The 25,567-nt window shown below is 42.3% G+C and overlaps 1 long non-coding RNA gene across 2 annotated transcripts; it reads left to right on the plus strand.

Annotated features, from left to right (window-relative positions):
- The first annotated feature begins 2,487 nt into the window (after positions 1-2,487).
- Positions 2,488-25,297, plus strand: LOC148534355 (uncharacterized). Of its 2 annotated transcripts, XR_015877659.1 has the most exons (4): positions 2,488-2,582; positions 2,674-2,824; positions 2,914-3,271; positions 25,032-25,297. It is a non-coding gene; the product is annotated as an uncharacterized LOC148534355 (long non-coding RNA). The 2 variants fall into 2 exon arrangements; XR_015877658.1 differs by having other exon boundaries at positions 2,674-3,271.
- Positions 25,298-25,567: the final 270 nt, after the last annotated feature.

Raw genomic sequence — 25,567 nt, forward strand, 5'->3', positions numbered from 1 at the left:
CCACGATCCGTTGGGTAGACCCATAGTAGCAGGGATCAATTCTATTACTTCAAACCTTTCACCATATATCGATCATTACCTCCAACCTTTTGTTATAAAATGAAGATCACAACATTTGAAAGATACTAAAGATGTCCTAAACAAACTTGATAAGTTAGAGTGGAAGGAAAATTATTTCCTTGTCACTGCAGATGTATCATCGATATACACCATTGTTTCCCATTCACAAGGGATAGAGGCCATCCATACAACTTTAGAAGGAGAAAACCTTGATGAGTAAGTTTATTCTTGATGGTATAAGGTTCATATTAAATAACAACTATTTCAACTTTGACGGTAATTTTTACAAACAACTTGTCGGCATGGCTATGGGTACCAGGATTGCGCCCAGCTATACCAACCTGTTTATGTCCAGGTGGGAGGAGTCTCATGTGTGGTCTGGGCGTGGCTGGGGTGCAAACCTGGTGTAGTGGTGGCGTTATGTAGACGACATCCTTTTTGTTTGGGACGGTGATGAAAAAAGTTTGGAGGAGTTTGCTCGTATCTCAATGAGAATCTTTATAATATAGTCCTCACTTTTTCTAGTAGCAATGATACTGTAAATTTTTTGGATTTGCAAATCAATGTGATAGATGGTAAGAATGAGACTAGTAATTTTACTTAACCAACAGACTGCAATACATATATTGATAGAAACAGTAACCATCTTCCCCTTTGGTTGGAGAATGTACCGAAGGGACAATTACTAAGACTCAGATGTAACTGTTCCAAAGATCTAACATATAAAGTCCAGGCTAAAGATATGATTAGCAATTTTGTTAAAAAGGGATATAGGACCTTATTTAGAGGCGGCCGTACGGTCTACGACCGCACGGCCGCCTCGTTGTTTTGCCAGTGCGCATGTGCACGAGGGAGCCGGCTCCCTCGTGCGCATGCATGAGACCCGCTACGACCATCAGCGCCGGTCGTAGCAGGTATTTTTCCAAAGGGGGTGAGCTGTCGATGTTGATTGACAGCTCGTCCCGTTTGGAAGGTGGGCCGGGGGGGTGGCAGCCCAAACGGAGGCGTACCCATGGGAATGCCTGCCGTTTGGGGGAGGCCCCACTGACATCACTAGTGATGTCAGTGGAGAGCTTTGGCTCTGACAGAGCCAGAAGCTCTCCGGGGCTTACGACAAGTGAGACCCTACCCTAGGGTCTCGTCGTAAGCCCCAAGCGGTCGTTAGAGCTGTGGGTGTTAACCCACAGCCTAACGACCACAACAGAGGCGGGCGATCAGGATGCAAGTGGCCGCCCAGTTTCTGAGCGACCGCTTGCATCCTCCGACTGCCTCTGAATGAGGCCCATGGTACCTTGAAACTTAAAAAAGATATGGAGAAGGTACAAAAGGTGGATAGAAATTCCCTATTCCCTGTTGGATGAAAACAAAAACAAAAATAAAAAGAATTAAAATAATTATATGGTGTCCTTTAATACACAGTTTAACAATAAATATAAACATATTGAAGGTATTTTTAAAAAGCACTGGGGGATCTTATTAAAGGATGATATCCTGAAAGAGATCTTACCAGAAAAACCTAAAATCATATATAAAAAAGCCCCTAATATCAAAAATAGATTGATGTCTAGTGCATTACCTATGGATGGGAGACGCCTATTACCAAGGAATAAAGGTTTTTATAGATGTGGAGATTGCAAAATGTGCAAAGCATGCAAAATTCTACAATCCAAAATGACTGAGGTGTATATTAATGGACAACTTTTTCCCATCAGGGATTTTATCACCTGCCAGACCAATTATGTTATATATGCGGTGACATGTAAATGTGATTTAACATATATTGGAAAAACCAAACGTCAGCTAAAAATAAGATGGGCTGTACATGTGCGCAACATTATCAAAGGTTGCGAAAATCACCCTTTCTCTATGAATTTCAAAGAAAAGCACAACAGTTCAACTTAAGGTCTTAAATACTGTTGTGGCATCATTTGGGTTAAGGAAAATTGGTGAATTAGGGACATAAGATTTGCTAAAACAGAGATGCGCTGTATATGTGAATTACAGACACTGAAACCTACACGGCTAAACTCCGATTTTTAAATTAAGTGGTTCTTATAAGTGTGTTAAATTATTTTAAATTTCATGTTTTACGTATAAGATGGAAACCAGCAATAGCGCATAAGGTTTTTTATTCATGGGTTTAATCACCCTTTTTCTGGTTGCTGAGCAACTGAGTTACATCGCTTTTGAGCTACTATTCAATAGAGGGTGCGTCACGTGACCAGCGTTTGGGTCCGCACGTGACTGACACGAAGGGATCATGTGATGACCAATATGCTCCATGTGTCTTGAAGTGCCTGCGGCCGGCGTCATAGCGGCATGCGCTGCACTTACTGATGACGGAGTCGGTGGGACCGAGAGACGGTCATGTGATCTAAGTGTCTAATTAAGGAGCTAATTTCTTTGCTCCTTGTAAGGGCATGGAAACCACCCATAGGGCATAAATACCAGCAGTGCCTTATGGGATCTGTAGTCCTGAAAAACAAGATGGTGGCCGCATGATATTGTATGCTCTGTTTTTGGTGAGTAACACTATATTCCCCTTAATGGAAATGTTTTTGTTTAATACCTTTATGGATCTTCACATGAGTCCATATTCCCTTTTTTATGCAGACACTTATGTTGATAAAGATGCCGCAGAGCGTCAAAACGCGTCCTAGTGTCTGGTCGTGATCTATACTCACCCTGTGTGACCCACGGTACCTACTTAGCGGTTTTCCCGGGATCCTTCTTCCGCAGTAGGATTTGCTGGTACACACATAGGGTGTGTATATGTTATTTAATATGTGTTTTTAATAAATTTGGAGAATTAGCCATTTTTTGTGACTTCTTGTGGTCCCTTCATTTTTTGAGGTGCTGTGGACTTTATCCATCTGAGGATTTGTGGATCTTTATTGTGAAAGGAGACTATAAAAGAAACCGCTACGTACTTTCTTCACATTTTATTCATGTAAGCACCATTTCTGTGAATATCACGTTGGGGGTGTACTTTAACGGAAACTATGGATATTTCAAGATCTCCTCCTACTTTGGATTGGGTCTGCCATCACCTCTCCATCCATTCCTGACACCTGGGGTGTGGAAAGTTTACAGTATGAACTTTATGACAAAAGAGTTTCTCTTTAAATGTGTTTTTTTGCATATGGACTAATTGAAAAACGATTGGAGTCTGTGAAAAGATTCACTATTTGGAACATCTCAGCGCGGACTTGTAAGATCAATTCTTTTTGTGTATATGATTGTATCTATAAGTTGGTGACTTATATTTTGATCTGTTTCTGCTGCTATATGAGGCAGCGCCAAAGGTTGTGAAAGTTTTTTTTTTACTATATAATTAGTTACTACCCCATGTGTAGCCTATATATATATAATTATACCCTTTAGTGTGCTAATGCTAACATAGTTTAAAATGTATGTAATATTTCTACTAGTAGTAATCATCTTGACTTTTCTGTACTCCACTCACTGTTCTCGGGCTTATGATATTGTCTGATATTTGAAATTGTAGATGGTTCTTGATGGCAGAGTAAGGGCACAAAAAGTAGACGTTGAATGATGCATTCTGGTGTCTAATACAGAGGACAGCAATATAGAATAGAATACAGAGTTCTGCATTGATACAAATGGGTCTATGTAATAGGGGTGAGCGGGTTCGGATTTCTGAAATCCGAACCCCCCCCGAGCCCCACCGATCCGAGGCAGATCCGAGTCAGGCTCGACTTTTCCCGCCTGACTCGGATCTGAAATCGAGGCAAAACGTCATCATCCCGCCTTCCGGGTCTCGCAGGTTTTGGATCCTATATAAGGTACCCGCGTCGGCGCCATTTTCTCACTCGGCTGTGGACAGTGAAGAGGGAGGGTGGGAGTTAGGGCTGGCTGGGCTGTGTAGTGTAGTGTAGTGTAGAGTAGTGTTGTGCTGTGCTGTGCTGCTGTTGTCCATAGGGGCTGTGTCCACTACTTCAAAGTCCATAGGGGCTGGCTGTGTTGTGCTGTGCTGCTGTTGTTAATAGGGGCTGTGTCCACTACTTCAAAGACCATAGGGGCTGGCTGGACTGTGTTGTGCAGTCAGTTCTCCATAGGGGCTGTGTCCACTCCAAAGTCCTGTGCAGTGTCCCAATCCTAAAGGGGTGCTATAGTGTTGTCCAGGGGCTGCTCTGTCCATCAGGGGTGCTCGCCCCAAGTGCTAAAAAAATAATATTTTTTCTGTGTTTGTGAATTGTGTGCGCAGTAGCCGCACGTGCATCAACAAAGTAGTGCCAAGCGTGCGCCTGTGTCATAAGTAAAGGGCCGGCTGGCTTGACCGTTAAAGGGTGCTGTAACCCCCAAAGTACACTCCAGTCCAAACCAAATAAAAAAATATTTTCTGTGTTTGTGAATTGTGTGCACAGTAGCCGCACGTGCATCAACAAAGTAGTGCCAAGCGTGCGCCTGTGTCATAAGTAAAGGGCTGGCTGGCTTGACCGTTAAACGGTGCTGTAACCCCCAAAGTACACTCCAGTCCAAACCAAATAAAAAAATATTTTCTGTGTTTGTGAATTGTGTGCGCAGTAGCCGCACGTGCATCAACAAAGTAGTACCAAGCGTGCGCCTGTGTCATAAGTAAAGGGCCGGCTGGCTTGGCCGTTAAAGGGTGCTGTAACCCCCAAAGAACACTCCAAACCAAATAAAAAAATATTTTCTGTGTTTGTGAATTGTGTGCGCAGTAGCCGCACGTACATCAACAAAGTAGTGCCAAGCGTGCGCCTGTGTCATAAGTAAAGGGCCGGCTGGCTTGACTGTTAAAGGGTGCTGTAACCCCCAAAGTACACTCCAAACCAAATAAAAAAATATTTTCTGTGTTTGTGAATTGTGTGCGCAGTAGCCGCACGTGCATCAACAAAGTAGTGCCAAGCGTGCGCCTGTGTCATAAGTAAAGGGCCGGCTGGCTTGACCGTTAAAGGGTGCTGTAACCCCCAAAGTACACTCCAGTACAAACCAAATAAAAAAATATTTTCTGTGTTTGTGAATTGTGTGCGCAGTAGCCGCACGTGCATCAACAAAGTAGTGCCAAGCGTGCGCCTGTGTCATAAGTAAAGGGCTGGCTGGCTTGACCGTTAAACGGTGCTGTAACCCCCAAAGTACACACCAGTCCAAACCAAATAAAAAATTTTTTTCTGTGTTTGTGAATTGTGTGCACAGTAGCCGCACGTGCATCAACAAAGTAGTGCCAAGCGTGCGCCTGTGTCATAAGTAAAGGGCCGGCTGGCTTGACCGTTAAAGGGTGCTGTAACCCCCAAAGTACACTCCAGTCCAAACCAAATAAAAAAATATTTTCTGTGTTTGTGAATTGTGTTCGCAGTAGCCGCACGTGCATCAACAAAGTAGTGCCAAGCGTGCGCCTGTGTCATAAGTAAAGGGCCGGCTGGCTTGACCGTTAAAGGGTGCTGTAACCCCCAAAGTACACTCCAAACCAAATAAATAAATATTTTCTGTGTTTGTGAATTGTGTGCACTGTGGCTGCACGTGCATCAACAAAGGAGCAGCGCCAAGCGTGCGCCTGTATCCCATAAGTAAAGAGCCGGCTGGCTCATTTCTTAAAGGGTGGTGTAACCCACAAAGTGCACTACTCTCCAGCAAAAATAAAAAAAATATTTTCTGTGTTTGTGTGCGCCTTAGCCGCACGTATATATCAATATAACATAAATGGAGGACCAAATTTTCTCCGATAAAAATAAAATAGGGAAAGATCAAGATCCACTTCCTCCTAGTGCTGTTGCTGCTGCTGGGAGTTGTTCATCATCCCAGAGAGGAAGTAGGAACACCACTACTTTTACTAAACAATTGACCCTCCAACAGTCCCTAGCGATGAGGATGAAGTACGACAGCAGTCATCCTGAAGCAAAACGTATAACTGAGGCCTTGACTGCTATGTTGGTGTTAGACGTGCATCCGGTATCCGCCATTAGTGCAGTGGGATTTAGACAATTGATGGAGGTAGTGTGTCCCCGGTTCCAAATCCCGTCTAGATTCCACCTGCATCCTCAAAGCAGCAGCGACAAGCATGCATCTGTCTGTTAAAGGGTGGTGTAAACCTCAAAGTGTGCTCCACAAACAATAAAAAAATTCTTCTTTTTTTTTTTCTGTCTTTGTGAATTGTGTGGGCTGTAGCCGCACTTGCATCTTCAAAGCAGCAGCGACAAGCGTGCGTCTGTCTGTTAAAGGATTACATCGGTGACAGCATCCAAGTAGGCATGTCAGACAGTCCGTACCTGTACTGGCAGGAAAAAGAAGCAATTTGGAGGTCCCTGTACAAACTGGCTCTATTTTACCTGAGTTGCCCCCCCTCCAGTGTGTACTCCGAAAGAGTGTTTAGTGCAGCCGGGAACCTTGTCAGCGAAAGGCGTATAAGGTTGCTTCCACAAAATGTGGAGAAGATGATGTTCATAAAGTGAATTATCAACTCTTCCAGGGAGACCAGCCTCCAGAACGTACAGAGGGACCTGTGGTTGTGGACGAATTAATACTCTGTGAGGATGAGGATGTACACAACACTGAAGAGGGTGAGGAATCGGTGGATGAGGAGGATGAGGACGACATCTTGCCTCCGTAGAGCCAGTTTGTGCAGGGACAGATTAATTGCCAGCTTGTTTTGTGGGGGCCCAAACGAACCAATCATTTCAGCCACAGTCGTGTGGCAGACCCTGGCACTGAAATGTTTGGTTTGTTAAAGTGTGCATGTCCTGTTTATACAACATAAGGGTGGGTGGGAGGGCCCAAGGACAATTCCATCTTGCACCTCTTTTTTTTCTTTGAATTATGTACTGTTTGGGGCCTAGTTTTTCAAACTGCCATCCTGTCTGCCACTGCAGTGTCACTCCTAGATGGACCACGTGTTTGTGCCGCCCACTCGTATCTCTTAGCATAGTCATCCAGCTACCTCGGTGCAACCTTTTGGATATAAAAACACTATTGTGAGGTGTGAGGTGTTCAGAATAGACTGGAAATGAGTGGAAATTAAGGTTATTGAGGTTAATAATAGCATAGGAGCAGAAAAACCCACAAATTCTGTGATTTTAGCTGTTTTTATGTTTTTTTTTTAAAAAATACAGATCCAAAACACAAAACCCAGAACCCAAAACACGGAAGGGTGGTTTTGGCAAAACCAATCCAGATCCAAAACACGAAGAAAGATCCAGATCCAAAACCAAAACACAAAACACGCAAAAGTGGCCGGTGCACACCCCTACTATGTAAGCAGTTGGGTAAAACTAAAGTCCTCTATTAGGTACCAGCACATCAGCCTAGTGCTAGCATCACTCAGGAGAGTTTGTACAGCAATTGTCTTTGTGTGTATCTGTGGGTATGTTATAATGGCCAATGTAATGGCAGCAAGTAAAATATTATTGCACTCCTTCACATTAAACGCTCTGATGTCCCCACTTCTAGATATAACCTATACATAACTATATCATATTTCATGATAACTTTCAGTCTTTGCATATCCCTCAACAAGAAATTTTGTATTGCCTTATGTTCCGCTACAGGGTAACCCTTCTTTCCCCCACCCTTATCTAGATTCAATTTCTTACAATGGCGCGCTAAAAGGCTGTGCACGGCATCCAAAGTATTTGACCCTGGTGGTGTTATATGTTAAGCTTCAACCCTTTGTAATGAGTATCAGGTCCCTCAAACTCATTTTTATATGTTCCTTCAGACACGCCACTACCTTATCTCCCTCCCTTCCAGCAATGCCTCATCCATCAGCTTCAGACCTCTTAGAAAACCTCCTAAAATGTTTTGACCATAACCCTTATAAAATTAGGTATTTAGGACTTCATTCAGAGTCGGTCGTTGCGGCCACATGGTCGTATAGAAAAAGGGGCCGGATATGCTAATGATGCACACGCATGTTGCGTCCCTAAGGTCGGATCGTTAGCTGGCCGACCAAGGGGTTGATGCGGTCGGATCGCTAAAAATACGCCCACATCTCGTACGCATAGCACGTCATCTCCGGCTACATAAGGATTAATCGTGAGCATCGTATACCATCGGAACTGGTCGTAGAGCTAAAGGTTGACCATACCTTCTCTTAAGCTCTACGATCATGTCAGTGTAAAACCACCCCTGTCACGTGTGCCATGACACTACTTTGTTAATTATGCACTCCCTTAAAATGCCGTTCGCATAATGAGGCACGCCTGCGTCCGGATCTCCACTCCCTCGTTTTCAAGCACCTTCCCCTGTTACCACCCACAAACGCCTCAATCTGTCACTCAAACTACCGATCTGGCTGTGTTCAAGGAGAGAGAAATTTCTGATCGTAGCGGCTAGTTTGTGCACGCGCATTGCGAACTTTACACATGCTCAGTATAGTGAACATCGGTGGCGTACGACCATGCGGCCGCTTCGACCGACTCTGAATGAAGTCCTTAGACCCTTAGCTTATCTCTGCTGCCTCTACCAAGACCTAGAACAAACTAAACTGACCTATCATTGATCAAATCCCCTACAGTCTTCCTGCAACATTTTGATTCCGTCATGAAAACATTGCAGTCAGCTTATTTGCAGGAGATGCATATCCGTACACTCCATAGAGCATACTTTCCCCCTGTTCACCAGAAGCATGTGATCCCTACAGAGACAGATCAATGTCCCATGTCACACTCTTTTGTGTCCTTCTACCATTGTTTTTGGGAGTATGGTAAAATGAAAAGATATTGGAACAAAGGGCCTGATTCAGACCCGCTCGCAAGTGCACAGCGCTTGCAAGCGGGTCGATGGTGGCCCAGTGTGCACGCACGGCATGTGCGAGCCCCGAAGCGAGCGCAAAAAGCACTCGCTCCATGGCTCACTACAAAAGGGGCGACTGTCGATGTTGATCGACAGCTCGCCCTGTTTTGTAAGAGTGGCCAGGGGGTGGCTTCACAAACGGAGGCGTTCCCAAGCTAACACCTACCGTTTGTGGGCGGCCCCACTGACATCGCCAGTGATGTCAGTGAGAGAGCTTCCAGCTCTATTAGAGCCAGAAGCTCTCTGGGGCTTGCGGCCACGAGACCCTACCGCAAGGGTCTCGTCGTAAGCCCGATGGTCGCGATGGCCTTGACCATCAAGACCATCATCCTGGCCGCTCGCAATAGCTGTGGGTAGCCACCCACAGCTATGCGAGCGGCCAGGAGGCCGCAACTAAAAAAAACAGCGCCCGGCCTGATTCAGAGCGAGAACTCGCTTTTTGCGAGCTCCTCTGAATAAGGCCCAAAGTACTCTCCTTTATCAATACTATATGGTCTCTTGCTTTGCAACCTGACCAATTTCCCTGCCTCTGCGCAAATCTTGCAAGCTAGGAGCTACAGTAGACACCAGTACAAAGTCAATAATTCACATTTTGACAGTTCTCATGACGGTCAACAATAAAATTATTTGAATCCACTGGACAGTAAGGTCCAACCCTTCTCTTAACAAAGTAAAATAGAAAATGCTCCAACTTTTATATTTTGATAGAAGAGCCGCTCTTCCTGATATTGAGAAACGTATCCAAGGCTTCTATAAAACAAATGGGTCATTGACAGAGATACGCTGGATTAGACTACACAAGAGCATAGATAGAATTGTTTTTACATCACCGTCTACACTGTACTCATGGAGGAATGAAAGACGACACTCTATGGCATATTATATTTCATGATTTTGGCGTCCCTTATTGAGATAAATATTTGCTATTAGTCAATATAATTACCTAATTGTCTTGCATTTTACCTATGCCCCCCCCATTCTGCTTCTCTCTTGTATCCCACCCCCCTTTCTTAAGTCATGTGGTTCACCACAGAGCTATATATGTTAGATTATTATTATTTTTTAATATACGGTATGTCATAGTTATCCCATTGCATTATATTGCTTATGTGTGTTGATGTGCCTACTTGGAAACAATTTCCTTTACTCATGTTATGGAAGTTTTTCTTATTTTGTGCTGTGTTTCGCTGTGGACATTCTTTTGAACATTTGCATTTATGTGTGTACTCTCCACAGGTCTACTTTCTGTTTATATTTTTTTTAAATTCCAATAAAAATATGTTATAAAAAACTAAACTACAGTATATGTCCATACTTTTCATTGCATAAAAAGTTCATTACGTAATGTACCGTACTGTATGTGCATTACATGAAATACTCTGCCAGAACAAATCTCTGGAGACACATTATTTTCAACTGGAAAGTTCAGCAGATAAGCACTTAATTGAACATTGATAATGGATTTTACTTGTACTCAGTATTGTAATCTTAAACTTCTCCAGTTTATTCCTCCTTGATTGGCAAATGTCAAAATTCGGTGAAAAAGATTATGCAGAGAGAAAATACAGCGTTTTCACGTCATTTGGTCACTAGCTAAAGTTAGACAGCTGAAAAAATAAGAAATAGTGAGATGACAATTCCCAGTTGATTGAGGATTAGACAATCCCCCTGGAATGCATATTCTTAATAAATCACCCGCCAAAACCAACAGCATCAGGCCCTGAGAAAGGACAACTACTTACTGTATAACACATGCCCTGTCTTGTTTATATTAAAATAATTTATCACGGCCACAAGTAATGAGAAAAATAGATATGAAGTGACAACAGAAATCTATTGGCTATAAATGAGATATGCAGTGGGAGCTTATTACATTGTGTAGCAAAACAGACTCTCTCTCTCTCTCTCTCTCTCTCTCTCTCTCCCTCTCTCTCTCTGTATATATATACAGTCAGGTGCATAAATATTGGGACATTGACAGAATTTTCATATTTTGGCCTCTATTCACCACCACAATGGCTTTGAAATGAAACAAACAAGATGTGCTTTAACTGCAGACTTTCAGATTTAAATGAGGGTAATTACATCCAAATCGGGTGAACGGTGTAGGAATTACAACGGTTTCTATATCTGCCTCCCACTTTTTAAGGGGCCAAAAGTAATGGGACTATCAACTCAAAAGCTATTTCATGGACAGGTGTGGGCTATTCCCTCATTATTTCATTATCAATTAAGCAGGTAAAAGGTCTGGAGTTGATTCTAGGTGTGACAGTTGCATTTGGAATCAGTTGCTGTCAACTCTCAATATGAGATCCAAAGAGCTGTCACTATCAGTGAAGCAAGCCATCATTAGGCTGAAAAATCAAAACAAACCAATCAGAGAGATAGCAAAAATATTAGGTGTGGCCAAATCAACTGTTTGGAACATTCTTAAAAAGAAAGAACGCATCGGAGAGCTCAGCAACATCAAAAGACCCGGAAGACCACGGAAAACAACTGTGGTGGATGACAGAAGAATAATTTCCCTGGTGAAGAAAAACCCCTTCACAACAGTTGGCCAAATCAAGAACACTCTCCAGGAGGTAGGTGTATATGTGTCAAAGTCAACAATCAAGAGAAGACTTCTCAAGAGTGAATATAGAGGGTTCACCACAAGATGTAAACCATTGGTGAGCCTCAAAAACAGGAAGACCAGATTAGAGTTTGCCAAACAACATCTAAAAAAGCCATTACAGTTCTGGAACAACATCCTATGGACAGATGAGACAAAGATCAACTTGTACCAGAGTGATGGGAAGAGAAGAGTATGGAGAAGGAAAGGAACTGCTCATGATCCAAAACATACCACCTCATCATTGAAGCATGGTGATGGTAGTGTCATGGCGTGGGCATGTATGGCTGCCAATGGAACTTGTTCCCTTGTATTTATTGATGATGTGACTGCTGACAAAGCAGCAGAATGAATTCTGAAGTGTTTCGGGCAATATTATATGCTCATATTCAGTCAAATGCTTCAGAACTCATTGGACGGCGCTTCACAGTGCAGATGGACAATGACCCGAAGCATACTGCAAAAGCAACCAAAGAGTTTATTAAGGCTAAAAAGTGGAATGTTATGCAATGGCCAAGTCAATCCCCTGACCTGAATCCGATTGAGCATGCATTTCACTTGATGAAGACAAAACTGAAGGGAAAATGCCCCAAGAACAAGCAGGAACTGAAGACATTTGCAGTAGAGGCCTGGCAGAGCATCACCAGGGATGAAACCCAGCGTCTGGTGATGTCTATGCGTTCCAGACTTCAGGTTGAAATTGCCTGCAAAGGATTTGCAACAAAGTATTAAAAAGTGAAAGTTTAGATTTAGGATTGTTTAGTTTGTCCCATTACTTTTGGCCCCTTAAAAAGTGGGAGGCACATATAGAAACCGTTGTAATTCCTACACCGTTCACCTGATTTGGATGTAATTACCCTCAAATTAAATCTGAAAGTCTGCAGTTAAATCACATCTTGTTTGTTTCATTTCAAAGCTATTGTGGTGGTGAATAGAGGCCAAAATCTGAAAATTCTGTCAATGTCCCAATATTTATGGACCTGACTGTATATTGCAGTTAACAATTGTCAAGAACAACAGTGGAAAATAAAGAATAGAAGAAAAGTAACCTATGTCCTGTACCTCAATCCATGTTAAGGCATACTGTATACTGTATTTGCCTGCTCTGGAGACTCCTAAATCTTGGGTGTCCCTCTCGGGATGTAGTTTGGAAACCGACGGTCTAAATCCCGACCGCCGGCTTCCAGACGTTCTAATCCCGGCGTGGTACTAATGACAGGTGTCTAAATCTAGACGCCTGTCATTAATCAGGAAGACTGACGCCGGCATCCCGATCGAAGTAATGCCGGGCGCCGGGCAAGGACAGCCGCGGGGGCGGGAGGGTTAGGTTTAGGGCTCCCGGGGGGGAATTTTGGGTTAGGCACCCCCCCCCGGGAGGTTAGGGTTAGGCTAGGGGAAGGGGAGGTTAGGGTTAGGCACCACCCCGGGGGACTTAGGTTTAGGCGGCGTGGAAGGGGGATTAGGTTTAGGCACTTAGAGGGGGGATTAGGGTTAGGCACTTAGGGGGGGAGGTTAGGATTAGGCACCCCTAAGGGAGGGTTAGGGTTAGGGGACGGAATTAGGTTAGCGATACTTACCTTAGGGACGATCAGGATTTTCACCCTTGCTGGGCTGCCGCTGTCGGGATTTGAACTGTCGGACATGCGTCCAGCGGTAATACCTACTGCACCCTCTCTCTCGAATGCTGTGAATTGCCCGGGAAAACTTTATTGACTGCTACCTTCTACTTCTGGAGCAAAGTGGTCCGTATTGGCAGCTTGATGATGCAATTCATACTGAATTGCATCATCGTTCCTACCCTCTCCCAGACACATACACACTTCACAATGCCAGGGAATCGCAGCATTGTATAGCGGGGGTAGAGTCATGAAGATACAATTATGGAACCATGCCCCCCACACTAACTACTTTTCTGTTCCACAAAAACCACACCGCCTAAAGGTGTGCCCCGTCCTGGAGTCTGAAGCCAAAAAGTTGGCCAGCTCGGGACAGTGCTCCATCCCCCGGTAGGTAGTGGTGATGTGTATTGATAGGCTAAGTGATGAATAGGTTGCTATTTCTTTTTAGTGTGTGATAGGTAGATAATTTATATTTGGGGGGCTGTTCAAATCCTTGCTTAGTTTTCCCTTGCGGGGTGATGGATTTTATACAGGGGGGTAGGGTATGATAAATTGTTTTGTATTAGGATTAGGATAGGGTATGATGATAATGTTATGACCACATTGTATTTGCTTTTCTTTTTTACTTTATCAGGGGTATTCAATATGGAGCGAAAGCTCAGTTTTTGCGATGTTTTCGCACCGATGACGTCATTTTCGCAGGTTTTAGTTTTACACCATATTCAATTTCAAAGACTTTTTGCAGGTTCGAAAAGTCTTTGAAAAAAAACGGGGATAACTTTTCACCACTGAATAGGTGGCGAAAAAAAGTGCAGAATTGGGGTTTAGGGGTGCAGGCTTAAAAAAAATAGCCTGCACCCATGGGAATGACATTTTAAAAATAACTGTGTCAAAAAAATAATTTAAAAAAAAAAGAAAAAATTGATAAACAATAAGGAAATAGGTTCAGGGCTATTCTGCAAGTATGCGGCAGGTGTATTCTAGAATAGATTATTAGCGACAGGTGTTTTCTAGAACAGATTATTAGCGGAAGGTGCATAGTTGCAGAATTTAAAAAAAATTACTTTAGGGACATAAAAATATGCTAGTACCCATTTTCATGTACCCCAAATTTGATGGGACCACTTAAAAAACCGAAAAAAATACGGGTATAAGCGGGGGCACGCGCGATACTTTTTCGCAGGCAAAAGCTCCGATGTGCAGCGTAAACTTCGTCAGCGAGGTTTACGTTTCATATTGAATACCCCTCTTAGTATTTATTTATTGATTTTCTAATTTTACATATTTTATTATAATATTGGTTGCAAATTTTTAATAAACAAAACCTATTCCATCACCAGAGTCAGCAGTAACGAGTGAGAATACAGGAAATAGATATGGGGTCATACCATTGGCAGAGCGGTATGTGGTTGTGGAAGGTAGTCAGGAAATAATAGTAGATTGATCAACCAAAATTTGGACAGAATATAGCATCATCTTACTGTCTATTGGGAGAGGCTGGATATACTTCCCCAGCATTGGAATAAATCCAGAGTAATAAATTATTTATTATGCATCCATTTTAAATTGTTGCCATGTCCAAGGACAGAAAAGTTGTTTGTATTCATTGCTGTACGATGGACTTTTGTCCCACAGCAGCTGTAAGTAACAATAGTGTCTTGTCACTGGGATCCTGAGGTTGATCTTCTATGGGGCCCAACATAGTTATGGTAGATTGCTGAAGTAAGATAAATGAGGGGCAGTGGTCAAATTTTGAAAGCGTTAATCCAAAAATTGTTGGATGTTTTTACAACTCAACAGTGTTAAAGATCCTGCCACATGTGGGACCGGGCTGCAAGCCAGTAGCATCATTAGGCTCGGTGACACATGTTTCTGCAATTAGGCCTGATGTGCACTCTGGAGGCGCCCGCACCCAAATAGGTGGCGTGAACTCGCAGATAAGTGGCATGGCCTAGCAGTACACCCCCAGTTTCATCACTCTGGGGGTAAGCCCAGCACTCCCGGAGATGCAGGACTGCCCCTATAGACTCACCCTGCTCTGCCCCATCAGTAATAACATTTCTGAATCGTAATTGTCTTTGGTCCAAATTTATGCGATCTAAGCTCACTACGTGAGAACAAAATATATAGCTGTGTTAGACCACAGGGCACAATATCAAAAATTTCATAACGAAAACTGATATCACCAATAATGGCATAAAAAAAATAAACATGCCTTTTGAGATCCCTATAAAGGCATGTTTCATGCGCCAGTACCGGCAGAAGTGCCGTATCTGTACAGTAGTGCGCCCTGTGCAGCACTGCCGCCCCTCTCGTCCCCCTGAGCACTTACCTTCCATCCAGGGGGTGGAGTGCAGGTGGGAACCTTTGCCGACGTTCTTGGTGCGAACTCTGGAGCCGGGAAGTGTGTGGCCGGTGACCCTGGAGGCTTCCGTCCTGTGCGGAGGCACCGGCCTCACCACCCTCCCTAAGGCCCTGACTGGCAGTACTGTACAACAAGAAGACATTTAAAATTAACACAATTTTTACTTGTACCACTTAGATAGTTCTATATTTAATCACTTGCTGTTGTGGTAAGTATTATATTGGGAATAACTGACCACAATTTCAAAGAACAGTTGGCTTTTACATTGCTCTGCCATCAGATCCGCTATCCCGACTGACATCAGGGAGCAACCAATATCCAGGAATGATTTATTGGTCATGTACCATTTTACATAGATGGGGCAACAGATTCAAAAAGTGACTGAGACTAGAATACCAATGGATACACTGTCTCAACATGCTAGCACCTAGTAGTTTGAATGAAACTCTGGGTCTGTATTGCTTTTTGTGAGATTTCATTAGTCCCAAAATATGTTCCTGGAACAATCAGTAATATTACAGTCCTCATTTTAATGTCATTAATGTTATATACTGTACATATGCAAGTAGATGAAAGCGACACTCAGAGATTATGACAAATGTAAAGAAAATGCAGTGTTTTTATTTATGTTTCAGTGCAAGTGACCCAGAATACCAACACCTTGGTGAACATGGATTCCGGTCACACTTCCAGTCAAAATAAGTGCTGCCAAGTGTATACAGTCCAAATGGGACTATTGCTGCCAGTAGTCCAGTGTGTCTGAAGGCTAGTGAGCCAAGAGGACAGTGGAGGCCAGGAGGTCATGTCCAGACCTACTGGTGACAGGGAGGACCACAAATTTTCTGACTGTGTTTTATGAAGTGGTGGCAGCCAAGCCAGGCCTGTGGGCCTTGGAGCTGTGATGACAAGGAGGCCATGTCTCAACCTTTGAGATACAGCACGATAAAGACTGAGGGTCGTATTCAATTTGGAGTGAAAAGTCCGAGGCCGGACTTTTTGCCGTCATAGGAGGTTTTGCCAGTGGAAAAGTATTGTGCGCGTCCCCGCGTATCCACGTATTCAATTGCAAATATGCAAAAATGGGACCAGGCGAAATCGTCGAAAAGTTCTGTCAGTTTTGGGGAAATCAGCCTGACACCCCCTAAAGATGTTCTGACATGGGGGGTTCACTATGAGTACTCCCGAATAGCCCTACTAAAGGTATTTGGGGTTTTTAAATGGTCTCAATAGGCGCTATTTAGCGTCTTTCAGCAAGTGGTGAAGAATAGCATTTGCTTTTTGGGGGGAAAATAAGTAGTCCCATCAAATTTGGGGTGCATGAAAATTGGTGCAAGCATGTTTTAAAGTTGCTAAAGTCAAGCATTAAAAAGCACCAAAAATGCAGATTCAGCAAACCCCCGCAATCCAAAAAACACCTCCCCCGTACTTGCAGACCCCCCCAAAGGCTATTTCGCCAGTTTTTGAATTTGTACCCCCACTTTTAATTTTTTCACCCAGTTATTCAAAGTGCATTTTTGGGTTGTCCTTTGTGTATTTTTTTGCGTTTTTTTACGTCAAGGGAGGTGCACAAGGCGTACAGGGTGGTTTCCGCACCTCTGCACCCCAAAACCCAAATTCTGCACTTTTTTCTGCCGGGTATTCATAGGCGAAACTTTTTTCATTACATTGTATTGCATTGCGTTTTCGCACTGGCAAAAAGACGCTGAAATTGAATACGGGGATAAATTAAATCGGTGAAAATGACGTCATCTGCGAAAAAGTTTTGCCGAAAACAGCTTTTCACTCCAAATTGAATATGGCCCTGAGACTGTGTTACATTTTCTAGACTAGCTGCCAATTATAGAGAGGGGCCAAGAAATGAGGTAGTGCCCTGCATGGGGGCTACTGTAGGTCATTTATTATTTTGTTAATGCCTGCTGACAGTAAAGCTCCATTAATTTTAATTGTAACCTGCAAAGCTTGCGTGTGGACCCTTATTGTGCAACTAGTCACTACACCACTGACCCCTCTACCGAGATGAATATAGTACCCCACATATATCACTATAAATATATTATATATATATATACTGTTCTGTGTACTTCCCCTTTGCATATTTGGTAGAAAACATTGCTAGTGACATGTTCTCAGATCTGTTGTTTTTGCAATAATTTCAAAAACACTTAGAAATTTGAGTATTGTGTATTGCTTTGTTCCTTCCCTTCTAATATCTCTTAACATTATTTATACTGTTTTTCCCCAACCAAGTGCAAGCTGTTCTACCCAGTCATAAGTACATTTCACAGAATGAGGTTTACTTCTAATGACTCATACGTCTGAGAATCCCTAAAAAGAAAAAGAAAAAAACTTTTTTTTCTTAAATTTAATTCATACATTGGCAACTTTACAATGATACATGTTTGGAAGAGGTTATGTCTAGAAGGAAGGTGTTACTGTGTTTTTCTTTTGGGTCTGTGGTTCATTGGAAATAGCAGAGTCCACAGAACCAGTTCCCCTGATATTAATGGTAAATGCCAGCACGGTGTCAGTGTTGAATTAAACTTCCACATTTCCCCACATGACATTTCATCTAAAGCTGCACAGTCTCGGCAGTAATTGCCCTGTACATCAGTAAGAGACTCTTCCACTGCTATGTTATTATGTAGGTGTTGTACAAGTAGTAGGAAACCAGTGCCTTAGATAAATAACAGTGTGTACGACAGGTTGTACTCTTAGCGTCTGGAAAAACTTTTTGAAAAGCAAATATTTATTTTCAATTTCCAGGAACTGTAGCAAAGCAAAATACCACAGGCATAGAGTATTTCTGTTCAAGACTTCAGTGCAGGTAATCCTTTTAAAGGACATGTAGGTTTATTGGATCATTTCAGATAAAACCTTCATCTTTTGCAAACCTGTGGTACCTCCACGTAAAGAGTACGCTGTATTTTTATGAAGAAATTTGTTATCAAATGAGATCTTAATTTTTCTTGCAGTTTTATTTAACTGTTCTCTTATTTTCTAGATGCCTTACATATTTAAATCTGGTGTGGATAAGTAAAACATCATACAATATTTTTTTTTGCGTAATAATATTTCACAAATGTAATATTTTGTTTATATTCCATGTGAAACAAATTTTCATATGATTTATTGTACTGTAGAATTGAAAGCTATTTAATGTAAAAAATTATATCCAATCGATCTACTATGCTATTCTAAAAACAAAATAAAAAAATATTGTTTTTTTTATTTTAGTCAGAAAACATACAACAAATTAGGCTACAGAATACTGAGAGGGAAGACAAAAAAGCTGGGGGTAGGGGATACAGAGATCCCAGACAAACATTAGGCGTACAGTATATAAAATGTCATAATAGACAGACAACAAATCCAAGGAGACCCACTGTTTGGTAAAGAGGCAAAAGGTTCTAGAGTGAGAAAACGGGGATAATCAAATTTGGCTTTCTATCAGGGCCATCTGTGACAAAATCGTGCCAGTGGAACCACGTCATTAAAGGTGAAGACTCTGAGGATGAGTAGGGGCAGTCAAATGTCCATCTGAAAACTTTTGTGAATTTTGGAAATGGTTAGAGCAATAGTGGGGGGCGAAGACTGTTTCTATATATGAGCTATGGAAGCTCATGCAGCAATAAGGATATGACTGAGCATGTATCTATCGTGGGCTCAGAGCCTGGGTGGATAATAGTAGGTGAAGCAAAGCCACTACTTAGGACAAAATAAGATGAAGACCCAATACCTAGGCAATAAGGGATTATATTCCCTTCCAGCAGTGCCGGACTCCGGGGCACACCCAGAAGATATGGAATATGGGCCTGATTCAGAGCCGCTCGTAAGCGGCCGCTTGTTCATTCCGAGCGATGTTCGCACATCTGCGCATGCGTATGGGTTGTAATGCCCATGCGCCAACCAGTCAGTGCGGTCGGAAATCGTGTGCTCGCAAAATAGCGAATGCCTGCTAATTTGAGTGACAGGATGAGGCGTTTGTGGGTGGTAACAGGGGAAGGTGCTTGAAAACGGGGAGAGGAGATCCGAACCCAGGCGTGCCAAACGGTCAAAAGGGGCGTTTTAAGGGTGCGCATAATTAACAAAGCAGCGTCATCGACCACGTCACTTGGTTGTCTTTTAGCCTGAACTGCTCGCATGATTGCGGTAGGAAAATGCTACCACAAGAATTGCGAGCAGTTCATACGCCTTTTGATGTACTCAATTAATCTAATAAATAGCGGAGATCACGTTTGATGCGAGCAGCCAGGGGGCGTCTTTACAAAATAGCAAGCGCATGTTTCGTTCGCTCGTTCAGACATAGAGGCGTCAACAGACCAGAAAGAGCGAGCGCTTAATTTAAATATCCGGACCCTTTTTCAGAACGACCGTCCGCAAATAGCGTCCGGCTCTGAATCAGGCCCTATATTCCTAGCTGTTCATTTTATAAGGTTAAATCAAAAATGAAACTAAAAAATAATGATCTTTGGCTATTTTCTAATATATATATATATATATATATATATATATATATATAACATAGTAGAGGTTGTGTCTATAAAAATGTTTGTTAATATTCCATTAAAACTATCTCCTTAATAAATGAAAATATATAATGATTATGCTCTTAAAAATATATTTTGTGTTCTTTGCAATCACTTTTTCATGATAAAAGTAAATTATCTTGCTTTTAGAAATAATTCCTTGGTATGTCACAGCTTCTTGCTGCAATTTTGTTACAATTATTAAAGGTGTTGGATTTTGTTTTTCTGCACAGTTATTTAATTTCTCGTTCCAAAGTTGCATCGATCGGATATGGGAGAAGAAAACGGTCTTCAGCAAAACCATGGACCAGTTTTTGGTAAAGATGAGCTGTTCTGTTTTGGCTTGGATCTCCATGCCAAGTTCAGATCTCAAAATGAGGCAGAACGTCATCTCTCCTGGATTTATCAGCACAATGTCCATGAAAGATGCCTCATTCTGAGATCCGAACTTGGGGGAAGATCTGAGCCAAAACCAAACCACTCATCTCATGCTTTTGGTTCATGTTGAGGTCTGGAATGGCTAAATTGTCAAGATTTTCTTTGTGTGCAGTAACCCAGCTTACCCTTACCAGCAGCTGATTGGTGTATTTAAATCCAATAACCTTTACAATAGTCCAACTTTAACATGGCCCTATACTGTTCTTTGTTTTGGATCTTATCAATAATTTGATGATTAAAATAAATTTTCTTTTTTGTTACTTAGTATCCCTTTGCTTCAAAATGTATTTAATATTCAAGCATTATACATTTTTTCTTATTTTCCTTATATTACTTTGTAACCTCAAAATTGTGAAACAATTTTGACAGTCTTCAAAACAAATAATTAAAACACAGGTGATGCTTTATATACCATTTAACTGGTTGTTTTACATTGTAAACATTTTATATTTTACTGATAACATGCAATCTGACCACAATGCCGATATTGACCAAGTTGAGCGATTATTGGTCACTGCGCCTGCGCAAAAAGTTCTGAAAACCCCTACGATGCAGGCGTTACACAGAGTGTATGCTCATCGATTCTACTGCGATTTGTATTGCGATCTGGACAGACAGGATCAGAAAAGGGGCAGCGAGGTGATGGGCATCTATTGGTGGTAACTGGGAGGTGGCCTGAAGTCAACAAAAAAAATATATCTCATGGGCGTGTTATGGGAGTGTTATGGGAGTGTTATGGGAGTGTCATGGGCATGTTATGGGAGTGTTATGGGAGTGTCATGGGCATGTTATGGGAGTGTTATGGGAGTGTCATGGGCGTGTTATGGGAGTGTCATGGGCGTGTTATGGGAGTGTCATGGGGAAATCGGTATGTAATGCCGGCTGTTGGGATGCCTCCTGTCACAATACTGACAGAGGCATCCCAATGGTTGGTATTCAGACAGGGGATGGGTAAGTATACTTACCATCCCCCATTATCCCCCTAACCCTCCCTTTTTGTTACCTAACCCTAACCCTCCTCACCCCACACCCTAACACTATCCCTCCCCATTAGTGCCTAAACCTAAGTCTCCCCCAATAGTGCCTAACCATAGCCCTCCCCCCTTAGTACCAAACCCTAACCCCCTCAGTGATGCCTAACCCTAACCCTCCCCTTTAGGGGTGCCCAACCTTAACCTCCTCCCCAAAGCCTAACCCTTACCCCACTATGCTGCTTAAACCTAACCCTCCCCCCATGGCTAACAGTAAGGACGCCCCATACTTACCTCATGCGGGCTGGCGTCCTTCTGTATTCCGGTGTCAGGATTAAGATAGGCATCAGTATTTCGATGCCTATCTTAAGTCCCTTGTCAGGCTTCCCCCGTCGAGGTCTCATAACTACATCCCATCATGGGCGTGTCAGTGAAAGTGGCTGCGTTCTTAGTTGCAGAGCTGCAGCCACAGAGGCCATGATCAGATGGGATGCAGTCAGGATACCGATGAGCGATATCCCTCCCACCGATATCCCAACACTGACAGCCCGACAGGGGGCTAAAGATAGGCGTCGAAATCCTGATGCCTATCATTAGCCCCACTACAAAATACTGACACCGGGCATACCGAATGAAGGGAAGCCGGGTGTTTTAGCGTCTAGCCATGCGGGGGGGGATTAGGTTTAGGGACCCCAGGGGGGACTTTAGGTTAGGAACCCCCACAGGAGGGTTAGGTTTAAAGTGCAGGGAGGGGAGGTTAGGGTTATGCACTAGGGGGGAGGTTAGGGTTAGGCACCACTGAGGGAGGGTTAAGGGGGGGAGAGGTGAGGGTTAGGTTACTTACCAGCCCCAGTCAGGAATTAGGTAAGTCGGGGTTCCGCTGTCAGTATTTGATCCGGTGGCTGTTCTGCCGTCAGCATTAAATACCGATTCCGATCAGATCATGTGGAGATGCTGAAAGTGGGTATTTCAGGGTTTGCTCATTCTGACGAAGGCACCAGGAGAGGGCTGAAACAAGCATTTGCATATTATTGCAGCCACGGCTCCGGCAACAGACGCATGAGCGGACGCATCAGAATCCACTGCTGAATCAGACCCTAAAAGAGACACTGTTTTATCACCTCCTATTAACTGACAAACAATCTGATGAAGGGCTTCATACTATATCCCACTGTGTGCATCTTTTGTAGTTGTGTGCATCCAATGTAGTGTCTGTGATACAATTAGATGGATGTTCCCAACTATTTCTATTCCGAATCCCACAAATGGACTCTCTGCCAAGTCATCATTACTATAAGTTTTACTGTAAAACCTCTGGATATTGAGTGTGCTCTTGAAATGTTTATGAAATGTTTTGTACAGTATTTTGAGCACATTTCTCTGGAGTTATCGAAAATACTTCCAAGAATATAAAAACAATGAAACGCTAATTGTGGTGGCATTACATTTTATTAAAAACCATGACAGTAGGTTCTGAAATGTTACAATTGTTCTCTCATTAGGTCATAGAGGTGACTTACTCATGATTCCTGGTGTATTTATACTTCAAAAGCTTGGACATCTCAGGGCATTAATGATAATTTACTTTTTACTGGATATATATAGAGTATGATAATGTTTATTTTATTTTCTATTTGTTATGTTGTTTTACAGCTTGAATATGGAGTTCTTCCAAATGGGCAGGAGTTCATGGTCAGCCTTTGATGGGCCTGCAATTGAAATTCATACAACCAGATAACTGTGACTGATCTGTTTCAGATCCTTATCAAAATAATTATTAAATCAATACAAATATCTTATTTATTAATATTTGTTTATAAAGCACCAGCATATTTTCTTGTGCTTTACAATTAGTAATTAAACAGTGATTAAAAAAAAAACTTGGCAGTAACAGACTGAAATAGAATAAGAGGGGTCTTATGCACAAGCTTGCAACCTGATGTGTAGGGAATTAGAAATTTAATACATGAGGATAAATACTACAGATTGCATATTGGTCCAAAAAGATTTCAAAAGCTAAAAGTGCTTTTTGGGCTACTGTATATGATTCATTCACCAAAGCAATGTTGGTCTACGGGTTAGAGCGTTGCATGAGTGTAGAATAGAACATGTGTAAACTTTGTGGACTGTGCAGAGGGACAGAAAATAGGTAGAGCAGCGTATTGATGTTATGTGGGTGGTTCATGAAATAGGGCAGCACAGACAGTGTAATGGTTAGCATTACTGCCTGACAGCACTGGGGTCATGGGTTCGATTCCCACCATGGTCCTACTAGTGTGGAGTTTGTATATTCTCCCTGTGTTTGCGTGGGTTTCCAAAAATATACCGGTAGGGTAATTGGCTCCCAACACAAATTAACCCTAGTGTGTATGTGTGTGCGTATGTGATCGGGAATATAGATTGTAAGCTCCACTGAGGCATGGACTGATGTGAATGCCAAATATTATCTGTAAAGCACTGCGGAATATGTGTGCGCTATATAAATAACTGGCAACAAATAATAAATAAATAAATTGCCTGAAGAGATGAGGTTTCAGGGAACACTTGAAGGTTTGGAGTCTAGAGTAAAGTCTGAAATACTTGTGCATGGGCAATACACAGAATGGGTGCAGACCGAAGACAGTCCTTTAACTGTAGATGAAGGCAGGTAATGAATGTGGATGAGAAACACGGTACTGGTCTGAGTTCAGAGGGGTTTCTTCAGCAAATGTTTTAGATAAGTTAAAAGCCAGGGGTGTTTCTATGATGGGTGCAAGGTGTGTGGTGTACCCAGGGTCCAAGGGGCCCACACTACACACCTTACTTTCTACACACCCATACTTTCTAATGCTTACCTCTCTGAAGCTCCACATCGGCTGTAGAGTTGCTACACAGAATGCCTGGAAAATGGCCGCTGTGGCCTTTTTACCAAGTGTTCTGTGCATGCAAAGTAGGAAAATCACTGGGAAAATGGCGCCGCATGCACAATAGACTCAGGGCACAGACTAGTGGCCGGAGTCTACTGAAACTGTCAGTGCACCCAGGCCTCCGGAGAGAGAGGAGGGGGCCCCAGACGGTGAGCGATCACAGGCCCCCACCTCTTTAAATATGCCACTGTTAAGAGCTGTATGTTTGTGTTGTTTTATTGACAGTCTTACATGTAAGTTGAATATGGTAAAATACATGCAAACAATGTAGGGACTGACAGTGCAGAGCAGCAGTAGGAGCAAAATGTTTTGTGAGGGAAATAAGTCTCGCTGCTACATTCAAAATAAATTATAGGGGAGAAAGTCTGGATAGGGGAAAACAGGTAAATGGACTAGTGCAATAATAAAAGTATGAGATAATGAGAGGATTCAGCTTTTGCAGTAGCTTGTGTGAGATATGTGCATATTCTGGATATGTTTCTTAGATGTATTTAACAGGATTTGGATTTGAGGTTGCATTGAAAATAACATATTACTACTACATTATGTCCTGGGTATCAGTGAGCATGTACAGTATCAGTTCCGTGTGAGAAGGGGATCCTATAGGTAAACTTCACCATTATCTTGGTTCTTGCATTATCTTTCCTCTATGCAGACCATCTGTGGCCTCACAGTCATACATAAAGGGGGGGCAGGTTTTTTTTCTTCAAAACACTAATATTTATTTACACAAGTAATGATGTTAATTGTTTCCAAATTTGCGCAGGTGTGAATCCGCGACTTCGCATTTATCTGGCCAGTCACTTGAATGAACAATGCAGATGTTCAATGGAAACTTGAAACGGTGCAATTCAACATACGGTAAAGAACAAGAATTTTTCAGCAATAGACCTACCTGTACTGCTGCTGTTATGGCTGCTGACCATCGCAATTATCCAGACAAACATGACATGACTACTAATTACGGCATGTCTTAATTTTCACGTGTTTCCTCTAAATATGTAATCTGTTTTATAATAAAAATTCACAAGGTATAGCTATATTACTGCATAGTGCAACTCTATGATATATAGTATTTGCCTTGGTGTGCTGCAACTCTATGATATGTAGTATTGCCATGTATGTTGCAACTTCATTAGTCAAGATAAGCTGCCTGATCAGTGCTTAATATATATAGTTAGATTTTCTTGTAAAATGGATCTTGAGATATATATATATATATATATATATGTATTTCTATACGCATACATATAAAACTGCATTCAGGGTGTGCAATATTGTATATGTGTATATATATATATA

Source organism: Taudactylus pleione, unplaced genomic scaffold, assembly GCF_031769625.1.
Source record: "Taudactylus pleione unplaced genomic scaffold, aTauple2 ptg000067l, whole genome shotgun sequence".
NCBI lineage: Eukaryota > Metazoa > Chordata > Amphibia > Anura > Myobatrachidae > Taudactylus > Taudactylus pleione.